This window comes from Oryzias latipes, chromosome 22, assembly GCF_053564925.1.
Source record: "Oryzias latipes strain Hd-rR chromosome 22, Olatipes_Hd-rR_3.1".
Taxonomy (NCBI): Eukaryota; Metazoa; Chordata; class Actinopteri; order Beloniformes; family Adrianichthyidae; genus Oryzias; species Oryzias latipes.
The window spans coordinates 25,523,100-25,537,799 of NC_136258.1; the positions used below are offsets into that span (position 1 = coordinate 25,523,100).

At 38.4% G+C, this 14,700-nt stretch overlaps 1 protein-coding gene across 1 annotated transcript in view; it reads left to right on the plus strand.

Moving 5' to 3' along the window:
* The first annotated feature begins 241 nt into the window (after nucleotides 1-241).
* plppr3a (phospholipid phosphatase related 3a) overlaps nucleotides 242-14,700 on the plus strand; it is a 34,069-nt gene continuing 19,610 nt past the window's right edge. Inside the window, exon 1 of the mRNA XM_011490167.4 lies at nucleotides 242-944. The gene's annotated coding sequence lies outside the window, so the exon portion shown is untranslated. The remainder of the gene's footprint in view (nucleotides 945-14,700) is intronic.

A 14,700-nucleotide genomic window follows, 5' to 3' on the forward strand; every position in this document is an offset into this window, starting at 1 on the left:
ATGGTGATCCTCCGGCTGCCACGCCCTCACAGTAAACAAAGACAGCTGAGCCGCCGCATCTGCGCGAGAGTTGCAGAAAGAACCAAATCTGGGAGCGTGTCTTTCTGCAGAGGACAGGCGCGCATTTCTGTTTACAGGGAACGCATCTTTTCATTCAAGATGTGTGAGCTCTGTCTCCAAACCCGCCCCCTCACATGCGTAGGTTTATTCCTATAAACGCACACATGCGCAAAGGAGCGGCGCAGTCCAAATTGAACCCCTTTGTCTCGGTCGCCTCACGGTGGCGGCCCCGAAACAAGAATTCAGCAGAGGAGCGAGACTGTGGAGCAGACTGTCTCCTCCCCCCGCCATACAGTGCCCCCTTCCCCCTGCTTCTCCACACCCCTCCTTGCTCTCCATGCTTTTGTGTTCGTGTGTGTGTGCGCGCGCGCGCCGTGGAGCCCACTGCGCACCCAAAAACCGTGTGTGCATGGAATAGCAGCTCTGACTTGCAGATCTGGATGTAGGAAAAAAGTCATGGAAGCGCTTTGTTAGAAACCCGTGGGGGCCGGTAAAGTGGGGGGGGGCGTCCGGACGCATGTGAGGCGTTCGCTTATCCTGAGCCAGGACCCGGGAGAGGAGAGGACAGAAGGAAGGAGGAGAGGAGAGGAGTTACTAGCAAGTGCGGCAAATTGGACTTTTCCACCATCAGCATCCTCCCCTGCATCTTCCCCTTCGCCATCCCTGCTTGGATCTCCCTCCTCTTCTCCATAACTCCCCCAAATTTCCTTCCCCCTCGCACCGGAGCGCCTCCTCGGAGCACCGACAAGGGTTTGGATTCGGGGGGTGACCTGGAAGATGCTGGACTGAAAGGGACGTCGCCAAACTGGAGCAGCACGCACGACCACGCCGGGGGGGAAGGGGGCGACGGGACTCGGTGAATTCACGGAATCCCCGGGACAGAGGTGAGTGCCGCCCGCCCGTCCCGGTGCTCGTTTTTACACTCGCGCCTCTGCGCCCCGCCGAGAGGCGCTAGGCAAAGGCAGCACATGGTTTCTATGAAGCATGATGTCGTGTGATCTGCGGATGTGTGTGGGCGTACCTGCTTAGAGAGCTGATGCAAGAAACCTACAACCTCCACTTATACACAAACAATTAAAACCCCACGGGGTTATGCAGAGGAAAGGCTTTTCTGCAGAGACAACCATCTGGAAACCTGCAAACTGAACGTGCAAAAGATGCGGCATGCACGATGCTTCATGTTTGAAGGCAGGTGGGCTGAGTTGGGTGGACCCTGCTCTGCTCCAATCACACGCGGCCCTTTAATTCTCTCCATCCATTAGGGGCCCTGCAGTTCTCCTGAGCTGTCAGCATCTTTTCAGACTCGGTCCTTGTTGTGCTTCATTTGGTGACAGAAACGGGGATGATTTGAAATGAAAATGACAAAAACCAAAATAAGAAGAAAGACAAAAATCTGACTGTGATAAACTGAAAACGATGGTCTTAAACATACAAAGGGGGATTAACCAAGGCTGATGATTGAGGACTGAAAGCTTGTTTGAACATGAAGGAAGCAGAACAAGGGAACAAAATTAAAAACAAATAATGATAATAAAACATAATGTAAATATGTAAACCAAAAAGGCACCAGTTCCCACAAACAGATGTTAAATGTGAACAAACGTTATAAGCCATGCTCTCAGGTACACTGCATTGTCACTGCAGACATCAATGATAGCTGCATTTGACACTAAAGCGACTACAAGCTTTTCTATTACATATCTGAAATTATACTGTTTGCCAGAAACTTTTGCTCATCTGTCATCTATCTTCTGAAACCACTGAATCTTCTATGGGGTTGCTGGAGCCTATCCCAGTTACATTTGGGCTGAATTCATTCCCTACCCCTACGGCTCCTCTCTGCTCCAATTGAAGGGACATTTGGAGCTGTAGTGGTGTCCAAACTTCTTTTTTAAGAGGGAGCCGGAGTGACTTAGGGCTGGATAGGAATCTGGATCTCCGATGTGCTTGAGACACAGAGGAGAAATGCATTTCTTCACGTGGGTGTATTTTGAAACACAGAAGTTTATGTTTAGATGAAAGTATTGAGTTTTTGTTTTTGAATTTTTAAAGTTATAAAACCAATGTTGTAACAAGTAAGTATTTTCAGAACGCTGGCGCCGTCATGATGTCGTGAAGTGGTGGTAACGTCCAGATTTGTTGACACTTTTGTTCCATAACTCTCCACTTGGAGGGCTAAATGTAGGAGTAAGGCAGGGGTGGGCAAGTGTGTCTGCATGATTTCCAGATTGTCTTGCCTTACTCATGGCTGATTACCTGGTTCTTGTTTTTAGCCAATCAGAACATGCCAGAGCAGGGTATGTTGGTAAATATGCAGGAATGCTGCCCTCAGTGCCCACCTCTGGGGTAGGTAATGAATTGGGATTCGGCCTTGGGCAAAGGCAGGGATCCCCCTGAACAGATCAGCAGTCTGTTGCAAGTCTACAAAGCACATTGTCACACCTAGGGGCAATTTAGGCTCTTCAATTAACCTATGAAGCCTGTTTTCGGACTGTGGGAGGAAGCCACAGTGCCCGGAGCAAATCCACACATGCACAAAGACTGAGTAAACCCACACAGAAAAGACCCAGCTGGGACTTGAAGCAGAGCCTTCTTGCTGTGAGGTGAGAGTGCTAAGCACTGCGCCACCCTTTGCAGCCCTCCTCATCTGCCATTGACCTCATGTGAACTTAATCAACCTTTCCATTTATAATCCATCAGGTTAAAATAAAAAAACAGTCCACCATTTGCAGCTGTTAGGCCTCAGCTCCTCTGGGAAGGGTTTCCATGAAATTTAGGAAAGTTTGTATGTGTTGTTTGACCATTTTTCCTTAAGTACATCAGTGAGGTCAGACAGGGATGTGGGAAAGCCTGGATCACAGTCATTTCACATATTTCCTTTCCAAAAGGTTTTCTTCCTGTCATGTTGGAACAAGAAAGGAACATTATCAAACTGTTTCCATAAAATTGGGATGATGAAATTATCCAAATATGATGAAATATTTAGGCCCTGAAAAACAACCCCACATTATAACCCTCCTTCCACCGTGCTTCACATGCGACACAAAACAGTCCAACTTGTTCTTCTGGCAACCGGATGCAGATAAAGAGGTGTATCTTTTCACCTGAACCCCACAGGAAGTTTGGAGGTTTTAACTTAGCAGACCAAGCACCTTAACATCTGTTCACCTCACACTTTTATCCTAATTTTTTTTCTGTTTTGTTTTAATACCACTGGCAGTTGAAGGAAATATTTATTAGCATGGAAATTTCACGACTAGACTTTTGCCACCGAATTCTCTGAGCTCCTTGGAACTACCTGTTTTTTGTTTTTTTCATAAATATTTGATCGCATGGCTGTGTGATGATTTTGTCCTGATGTCTGTAGAAGGGATTGGGACACGTGAGCTCAAGCAGTGTCTTTTGAGGAAATTGCGAAATCACAAACCCAGATCTGAGACGTCTGGCGAGCTCATAGATCTATGATCGGATTGATGTCACACTCTATTGGCTAATCGAAAAAAGTGGGTTGTTCACGGCAGCTAAGTGAGTGTCTGACTCCGCCCCTGAAGCATTTCAAGATTAAAAACATAGAATGTGTTCACATTTCAATATTAAAGGTTGGCTGATCTATAAATAAAATGCTACAAAATGTATGAGGGGCCGTATAAGACATTATTTATTCTGAACCATTCACATTCATACATTCTTGCTCTCACAGTCATATATACTCTCTTTCGCATACATATATTCTCTTACGCATCCATATATTCTCTCTCTCACATTCATACATTCTTGCTCTCACAGTCATATATACTCTCTTTCGCATACATATATTCTCACTTGCACATTCATATATTCTCTCTCTCGCATGCATATATATTACTTTACACATACATACATTCTCACTCTCATTGTCACTCTTAAAAAAGAATGTATGTATGTGAAAGACAAGTATATATGAACGTGTGAGGAAGAGTTTATATGTGTGTGTGAGAGAGGAGTATGCATGAAACGGAAGTGACTTTGGATGAAAAGGAAGGCACTTTGAATGAAAAGGAAGGCACTTTGCATGAAACGGAAGGCAGATGATTTCTCGTGCTCTGATTGGACGAGAGGCCGCCACCTCCCATTTTGAACACACTCTAAACCCTATCACTTGTACTGACTCATAACTATAAAGGTTACACAACTTAAATGTCATTTTGTAGTTGATTCAACTATAAAGTATTAAGCTCTATCAAGATTTTTTCAAATTTAACTTAACAGTGCTAAATATTTTAAAGCTTATTTGTATCTAGCACTCAAAAATTTTAAGATCCCTGAAGTAGCGTCATGACGTCATCACGTACTGGTGGGAGGGTCTTTCGTTTTCTCTACGTTAGCTCAGGTGGCCATGTTGGATTTGCCGAATGCGAGTATGCGACGTTTGAAATTGAAAGTCGAGCGTTTTATTTTTCTGCAAAGCGTTGCGATTTCGTCCCGCTTCAAGACGCCCCAACCTCGGGTTTTTTTTTTCATCCGCCTCATCGCTGACGGTACCGTCTTGCTTTCAGCCCTGATTTAATTTGGTAAGTATCGTTCATGGTTTATTTTGAATGAATGCTTTAAGAATGCTCTTATACTACCGTAAATGTGGTTTACTGTTGTTTAAACATATGTGTGTTACGATTGTTTTAGAGCTTAATGTGGCAATGCATACATGATTAGTTTGTCATATTAGCAGACGTATGGCGAGCCAAACCCAAAATGCATTTCTGCCCGTAAGTTACGACAGTGATGAGGTTTTTTTTTTTTCCAGAGGTAGGTAGAAATGATCTGTTATGCTGCAATCACACTAAACATGATCCGCGTGTGAAATTCGCGTTGGAGGCCTCTGTCTGTGGCTAAAGTTTGCTGCTGGACATTTGTCCAAAAATGTCACTCAAAGCCTCTAACGGTTGTGTGGGAGGAGCTACCGCCAACAGTTTTAAGCCTGGTTGCTACATGGAAGCATTGGGTTTTGAATGCAGCTTTAAGCTTTTATAAATCACTGATCTCCGTTATAAAAAAGGTTTTTGTAAAAATAAATTAATCAACGTGCTCGTGTTGTGTTCAGGTACCGAACTACAGAGTGTTCAGTGTTTCACCTCAGGTAGACGCCAAGGCCAGCCAGGTAACTTGTCTCCTGATCAGTTATTTGTCTAGAGCTATTTTAAAAAAAACAAAAAATGCAATAGGTTGTGTAGTGCAATAAATGTTTTTTGATCAGAATATAATTGAAACATTTTTTAACATTGAAAAATCTCTTTTGGACTTTTTCAGATACTGAACTTCAGAAACTGAACTTCAGAAAGTTCACCAGAAAGTCACCAGAAAAGAGGTGTCAGTGGGTGAGTTTTATACTTATTTAATATATTCATCCTGAACTATTACCATTATTAGATTTATACGGCAGCATGGAAACATTTATGCACATTTTAACTAGCCAAAGGTCTAAATAGAGCTGAAATTATTTACATTTGAACTAAACATATTTAGATTGCAGGCTGAAGGTGGCACAATGGAATGGAGGTGCAAGTTGTGTTCTGTTACTTTGGCACTATGCAGTACTACATATAATACTGCAGTACTACATAGCAAATATTCCAAAGTGTTTCCACTGCCATGTTTATTTTGTTTATTTTGTTTATTTATTTGGAGCCCCATTAGCTTCCACAAAGTGGTCGCTAGTCTTCCTGGGGTCCATACACAAAAAAATACATACATTTTACCAATTTCACAAAAACCAAAACTGATTTCAGAAAATACAGTGACTAATTCATCATATTTACCTTAAAAGCTTCACATGTTAAAATAAGTTAAAACAATTTCATTTTTATACCAGCATATCAAAACACATAGCAACATAACCTCAACAATAATACATAGCATATCATTCAAATTGTTAGTTATTGTAAGTGGTCCATGTATCTTAGTTTTAAAATCTTTTTGAAATGATATTTGTTACTAATAAGCCTTGTCCTTACAGACACTTGATTCCATGCAACAGAAGATCTAAACAGCACTGTTCTTCTCATATAGTTAGATCTTGAAAAAGGAACAATCAAATCACCAGAGCTGACCTGACGAGTTTGATATTGGTGACAATACCCACTGTATAAAACTTTGTTTACCAAATATTGTGGACATTTTTTAAAAATGACATTGTGCATCAAGCATTGAAGACTGAGTTGTACTTTGTCTTTTACCATCAACCAACCTAAAATGGTATGCATCTCGTTCACATTGGTCCAAAAAGAGCAACCAAGAGCCACCCTGGCAGCTCGATTTTGGGCAAGTTGTAATTTTTTTAGATGCCCCTGTGTCGCACTAGACCAAATGACTGGGCAATACTCCAGATGTGACAAAACCAAAGACTGTACAACTGTCCTCATGACTGAAGGTGGACAATATTGCGCACACCTCCGAGCCAGGGCGATTCCTCTGCCCATCTTGGATACTATGTGATTAATCTGATCTGTCCAAGAGAGCTGATCATCTAATTTGATGCCCAGAAGCTTGGTTTTAGTCACTTGTTCAACTAAACTATTGTCAATCCTCAAATTCAGGTAACATGGTGCATTCAATAAATATTTTGTACCGAAAACGATGCATTTTGTTTTAGATGTATTAAGAACCAATTTATTCAACTTAACCCAATTGGTGACTAAATTAAGTTGATTCTGTAGGGCTGTATTGAGCTCTGGCCCAGTAGTAGATGCACAGAATAAAGTCGCATCATCTGCATATAACACCACTTCTGCATTTCTAATCTCCTGGGACATATCATTTACAAACACTGAAAATAAAAGTGGACCCAAACAACTACCTTGTGGAACCCCACATGACATAAACTTTGTTTCAGACAAGCTGCCATTGAAGAGGACTTTCTGTGTTCTGCCATTAAGATAATTTCTTATCAGTGAAAGAGCCAATTGTGAAAATCCATAACATTTGAGCTTTGCCAACAGAATATCATGGTCGATTACATCAAAAGCAGCTGTGAAATCTAAAAGTACCGCACCCACATATTTTTTATCATCCAAATGTGTTAACCACTGGTCTACCATATGTACTAATGCCGTATTGGTTGAATGACCTGGTCTGTAGGCATGCTGTGCACTAGTAAACAGATCATTTGAGATAAAGTAATGTAGCATTTGATTAAATATCAACCTTTCAAAAATTTTACTCAAAACAGGGAGAACATGAACTGGTCTGCAGTTTGAAGCAGTAAACTCTGACTTTTCATCCTTAATTAGAGGTATAATTTTTGATTGTTTCCATTGGTCAGGAAACACACCACTGATCAGTGCTCTATTAAAAATATGACATATTGGTTTGTCCAAAACATTTGCAACTATTTTAAGGATTCTACCATCAATGTAATCAATACCTGGTGTTTTATCGTCAGGTAATGAGAGAAGCAAATCTTGAACATTATTCTCACTAACAGTGTCGAACCCCAAGGAACAAGCTTTATTTTCCATTGTCAATTGAATATTTTGACAAGGAGAGCTTATATCCTGTGCTACCATAGAGGATCTCAGCTTTTCAACTTTGTTAATAAAAAAGTCATTCAAATGATTGGCAATATCAAATGGTTTACTGACACTAATGCCACCAATTTCCATATTCAAATTAAAAGTCTTTGTTTTTTTGCACATCAGTTCTTGTAACACTTTCCACAATCTTTTACTGTCATTCATGGAACCACAAATTTTTTGACCAAAATATTCTTTTTTTTTCAAAAAGTTTAATTTTGTAACTTTATTCCTTAATATGCGATAGTTTGTATAATCCTCTACATGTTTAGAGTTGGAAGCCACCTTTTTTGCGTTGTCTCTCCGCTTCATGAGTGATAATAATTCCTCATCTAACCATGGAGCACTATTACTTTTTACCGTTCTTTTACGAAGTGGAGCATGTTTCTCAACAATCTTTCCAAACGTTGCCATAAAAATGTTCAAAGAAGCATTTACATCAATTTCCTGCACAACTGTAGACCAATTCGAACTTTTGATATCATCAATAAATAGATTGGGATTAAAATGTTTATAGGATCTGCGATACATGATTCTTCCACCGGATTTAGGCATTTTTGTTTGCTTTGTAATGGCTATCAAATTATGATCAGAACACCCTACTCCAATAGAAACTGCCTGGGAGCATAAATCAGGAACGTTAGTGTAAATGTGATCTATGCAGGTTGATTTAGATGAATTATCCATAGCAATTCTAGTTGGTTGTGTCATGACCTGTTTAAGATTACATGTATTAGCCATTGTAATGATCTTTTCAAACAAAAAACTTTTCTTTGAAAACCAGTCTATATTAAAGTCCCCAAGAAGAAACATTTCCCCACATTTATTTGAGACCATTTCCATATTTTCACATATTTTTTGTAAGTATTCTGCATTGGAGCTAGGTGGTCTGTAACAACAACCGACCAGTGTTGGTTTACTAAATGGAAGATTAATTTGCAACCATATTACTTCGATGTCTCTGCTCATTAACTCTGATTTTAGGGTAGCAACAATATTCTCCTTGACATAAAATGCTACTCCTCCACCATTTTGATTCCTATCTCTTCTGTATAATCTGTACCCATCAACATTTAGCATTGAGTTTTCAAAAGTACTATCTAGGTGTGTTTCAGATAAGGCTAAGACATGAATATTTTCAGTCAAACATATTTGTGTGATTTCATTAATCTTGTTTCTCAAGCTACATATATTTAAGTGTGCTAAAACTATACCTGTTTTGTGGCCCATTTGCAACTAAACACAACATATTTGCATTAATACAAAACTTTGAACATACATGACAATAGACAGTTCTCTTGGTCATTTAATCCGATTATTGCCTCTGTTCATTTACAGGCCAGATAACAAGTTTGTCATACCTTAACTCAGCTCTTTCCCCTTTTTCTCTGGCTGCTTTCAGCTGGGGCAGCAATTCCCTTCTCCTCTGCTGCACCACATCTGAAAAGTCTTCATTGACATATATACTTGTTCCCTTTAACTTTTTGGTTGAGGAAAGTATACGCTGGCGGTCCTTGAACCTGAGAAGCTTGACAAAAATCTTTCTAGGCCTTCGTCCGTCTTGAAACTTTCCCAGTCGATGTACTTTCTCAATTTCAATGTTTGAGCCATCTAGACCCAATTTCTCAGACAGCATTTGTTGGATCTTGATTTCTAATCCACCAGTGGTTTCTCCTTTTTCTTCTGCGATCCCATCAATTAGAAGATTAGATCTCCTTGACTGGTTTTCAAGATAGTCCAACTTATGAAACAAGTCCTCCATTTCCTTCTTGAGCTTTGCAATGTCATTTTCAATTGCTTTGATTTTTACATCAGTACCTTTATATGTAGATGTCACCTCTTCCACAATGCCCTGGGTGAATTGTAGGCTTGTTTTCAGTTCATGGACTTCTTTGATAACACCATCCAACCTTTTTGTATTTCCATCCATGATGATCTGAATAAAACTCTTGAAGTTCTCTTGTTGCTGTTGTAGCATTTCTTTGTAGAATTCCTTTTGCTGATCCATTAAATGGCTCAGTGTACTCATGGTCACAATAGCATCCTCATCAAGCAATGTTTTACTTGGTTTGGGAGGCATTATTTCTCACTCACTCTTACCAAGATGTACCAAGGAAATATTAAAGTGAGGAGGTTTTTTAGGCCTCGAGGCCTAGAAGCCTGCAGCCCCAACGTGATCAATTGCAAATGTTAAAGTTCCATACAACCTCAATGTTGTTAGAATCTCCAATACTCAGTCCCACCACTGATGTCAACCGAGTATCAGCTTTATGTAATAATCTCAAAAGGATTACGTTGATTTTGAGTAGATTCTGAGAGGCCAAGGATTCAGACAGAAGCCACGGCAGCCATCATCATGTATGTGGAAACACTTTGGAATATTGTCATGTCTTTATGACAGTATATTACAATAATAAAATGATGTTGCATTAGCACCATTCCATCATTTGAAACCATGAAAACTCATCTGTCAAGATCTGAAATGGATTTATGTAGAGTAGATGCAGTCAGAGGAAATTGTGCAGTTTTTACATGTTTGTGTAACTTAAAGCTGCCCTTTTCTGAGACTAAGTCCACCAAAACAGACAGGAACTGGCCAGCTTGGTTAGGATTTATGACCTCCAGGTGAATTTCTAATGTGCATAATTCAAAAACGGATAACAGCTGTAAGAAGCCAAGGTGTAACTTGCCTTAAAAATGACTTTGGGTCTTTGACCTGAAGTGGATCATGCCATGAACACTGTATTGTACTCTCACTAGAAATAGACATCTAGAAAAGGTATCATTTTATTATTTCTTAAAGTTCCTTAAATAAATATTGGAAGTGTTTGCTCTGCATTTGCTTCAAAGGTAATGGATATTTCTTTTTATTCTTTTAGGACCAGCGTGACGTGAACATGAGACGGGCACTTGTCCTCCTGCACTTCCTGTTTATCTGCATGAAGATGCCTCCAACTTCTTCAAGACCTGTACAGTAAGTGCACACGACTCCCTGTCAATGGTTTTCACTAATCCTTTAATATTGATTGAGATTTTATTGAGTGACATAATAAATAGGGCAATTGTTTGTAGTTTGTAAACTGAGTGATATTTTTAAATGGTTTTAAAAATGAGACGGAAGATGAAAGGCGAACATCAGGGACTCCTGATTGGAAGGAGTGGGAACATTTTCGTTTACCTTTTTCTGCTCCTGATCCATCATTATTTGAATAAAGAAAAATGAAGCTTTAGTCTTAAATTATTTTATAAATGTCCTCCTTCAGAAAAATGCTAAAGAACTTTTTAAAAACACAATTTTAATTGGAGTTGGTCCTTAAAGTATCACAGCCAGTTGATTAAAAGCTAACAGAATGTTAGCATGAAAAGATTCCCATTGACAGATGGCAGGAATGTCAGTTTTGGACATTAGTGTGATGAATATCTTTGAGGGTCTGAACTCATCTGTGTTTTTTGTTTTGTATTTTCCAGAATACCAGACCTCACAGACACCGCTGTGGGTATCTTCTCAGTTGTCGTGGTGATGCTCCTGATGCTGCCGTCAGTGGTCCCACACATCTGGCTGACTAATCTCTTCTAACTCTTCGGGGACATCTATGCTCTGGACCTACAGCACCCCAAAAAACTTGAACTTGCCTTCATATTTATTCAGAATGCTGTCTTGAACCTTGAGGACAGCAAACCACTGAAAGGACATTTATTGACGCTGAAGAATGTTTCGTTGAGTGAGTCTTCCAGAATGGACTATTTGTTGGTTTAAGTGTTATGTAACTAATGTGTTTTGTTGTGATCATATGCTTTTTCTGCCGTACAATACAAAACCAACTCTTTTTGTCAATATGTTGTGTGGCACTCTTATAATGCAGTTTTATTGCACTTATTGTTTCTTCATCCTCTTGATATTTGTGCTTTTTTTTAAAGAGCAATTAAAAAAAGTGTATTATGCAATCACTATTGTGTGGCCTTCACGTTTGTTGGTTTTTATCAATGTTAGCCTTTAAAATGTAGTGGGGCAGTATCAATATCTCTGTTTAGAATACATTTTAAGCTGAAGAATTTTAAATATTTTCAATGCTACACATTTAATGAGTTAAAGAATTTATAAAGCATTTGAGTGAATTTTACATATTTTATGAGTTGAGTAATATAAAAATATAGTTAGTTAAAGCGTTTTTTAGTTGGAAAATATTAAAAACTTTAAGTAAATAATCTCTCTTTTATAAATTGAGGAATCTTAATATTTTTTATATGAAATAATACAAATGTAAGCCAACTGACAATATGAATTTTAATAAATGTTAACTTAAAAGTTTTAATAATATAACTTAACTGTTGCGTAATCTGTTACACAATAATTTTTAAGTTCAGTCAACTCGCTAGGGATTACAGTGCAGACGCTAACATGAACCAGCAAGAAATCCCAAATTAACAGACTTGTGGTGTGGAAAGGTATGTTTTTCAGATAGCAGGAATAATCAAAGTATCCGTTCTCTGTTTCAAAATGAGATTGCCACAAAACCGTATGTTATCTCATACTGGAACAGCTTTGGATGTAGAATTCAGTGGGAAAAGGTTTGGACCCTGCCACAAAAGTATTTCATCACCAATAAAATCAGAGAAATTTCTTTCAAAATTCTTCACAAATTTTATCCAGTGAAACATTTCTTTACTAAGTTTAAAAAAGATCTGGACATAAACTGTTCATTCTGTCATTCCTCACCAGAAACTGTGCCAAATCTTTTTTGGTTTTGCTCTTTCACTCAACTATTTTGGAAAGATGTGATACATTTTATAAGAACTCATCTATGTGAAGATTATAGATTATTTTACGAGCATATTATTTTTGGATATTTTACACAAGAAAGACTTAATGCAGAAAAAATATATGTAGTTAATTTACTTATAATTATGGCTAAATACTTTATACACAAGTGTAAATATGCCAACAAAAAAAACGTGTTTTATGTTTTTCAGAAAGAAATGGTTTTGTATGTGAACAGTATTAAATCTTCCACTAACAAAAAAGCTGTCAGAACAGTTGAAACATGGTCTCTCCTGAAACTTTAACAGATTCCTTTGCCTTATTATTTTTGTTTTCTTTTTGCATAACCTGTTTTACATGGTTATCATTATGTTTTTTTTGTTCATTCTCATGGCGAACGTGAAGATTGTAATTTGCACACAGTGGAGTTTTGTGTTTGGTATTTTGTATGTGCAAGATATTGTTAATAAAGTTTATTTTAAAAAAAAAAACGAACCGGCAAGAAGTAGCCACGGGGGTCCTGCAGCCATCGGAACCTTAACAAATATTTCATCTCCACCTCACCGTTGCCTTTTTTAAGAAATGACAGCTGGTTTTCCCACATTTATATGTAGTTATGGATCGAAAACAAGAGGAATTTGTTTTAATGTAAATGCGTGTTCCAGCGTCCACAGGAAGTGTCGCCCATAATTCACGCAAAGGCTCATGGGGGCTAGGAATAAGGTGGATACGGATTTTCTGTTTCGGTGGCACTTCTATTACCATTATTGGTATTTGAGACATTCCTTTGTGTCTCTAGAGATGCAGACAGATTTGTGACCACTTGAGGTGAAGATAAAATATTTCTTAAGGTTCCGATGGCCTTCTTATTGGTTCGTGTTAGCGTCTGTTCAAAATGGGAGGTGGCGGCCTCTCGTCCAATCAGAGCACGAGAAATCATCTGCCTTCCGTTTCATGCAAAGTGCCTTCCTTTTCATTCAAAGTGCCTTCCTTTTCATCCAAAGTCACTTCCGTTTCATGCATACTCCTCTCTCACACACACATATAAACTCTTCCTCACACGTTCATATATACTTGTCTTTCACATACATACATTCTTTTTTAAGAGTGACAATGAGAGTGAGAATGTATGTATGTGTAAAGTAATATATATGCATGCGAGAGAGAGAATATATGGATGTGCAAGTGAGAATATATGTATGCGAAACAGAGTATATATGACTGTGAGAGCAAGAATGTATGAATGTGAGAGAGAGAATATATGGATGCGTAAGAGAATATATGTATGCGAAAGAGAGTATATATGACTGTGAGAGCAAGAATGTATGAATGTGAGAGAGAGAATATATGGATGCGTAAGAGAATATATGTATGCGAAAGAGAGTATATATGACTGTGAGAGCAAGAATGTATGAATGTGAGAGAGAGAATATATGGATGCGTAAGAGAATATATGTATGCGAAAGAGAGTATATATGACTGTGAGAGCAAGAATGTATGAATGTGAATGGTTCAGAATAAATAATGTCTTATACGGCCCCTCATAAAAATGCTCCAAAGATGATTTATCCTGAGAAGTACTTTTCAGGAAATACCTTCAGCGTTTCTCTATATAATGCAAATTCCTGAACATGTTCTTGCAGACTGAATTAAAGTAAAGCCTTCACCGCTCTTTTAAGTGTTTTTGTCCTTCACCAAACAAGACCTGTGAGGTTGTTGTTTTTAGGGTTTCTGTTTGTGCTTGTGTGGATTTTCTTGGTCTTTGCATCCAACATATACATTTAAAGTTTTTTTCATATTTTCTGTATAGGAGTCACTGTGACATTAATAACTGCAGGTGGGTTGAAATTCATGAAGAAACTCACATAAATGGATTTTAAACAGGTGTTCGGACACTTTTGTCATTGTGCAACTTCATAGCTCCAGTGTTAAAATCAAATTATAGTTGTTTTTAATCTATGGTTCTTCTAAAAATACATGCAAGGATGACCTGTAAACCTTTTTCTTTTGTTAAATAAGGATATTAATATCACAAGATAATTACCAAATGAGTCTTGCTGTGTTAATTTTATTTTGTTTTTTCACAATAATTTTCTCTCAAGCAGACTTTGAATGTTTAATGACAGGAAGTCAAGTGACCTCATTGGATTCACAAATATTTCATCTTCTTTGCCAATAAAACTAATTTTCAAGTTGAATAGGAATAAGATGGAAAGCTAGAGAGAAGCTGCATAAGGTTTAAAAACTTTTGTATGTAGTATGGGCTAATTCTTATAAATTTACTTTTTAATTAGCTAAATGGCTTAAAATCAGTTAAATAATGCAGTCAAAATAGGT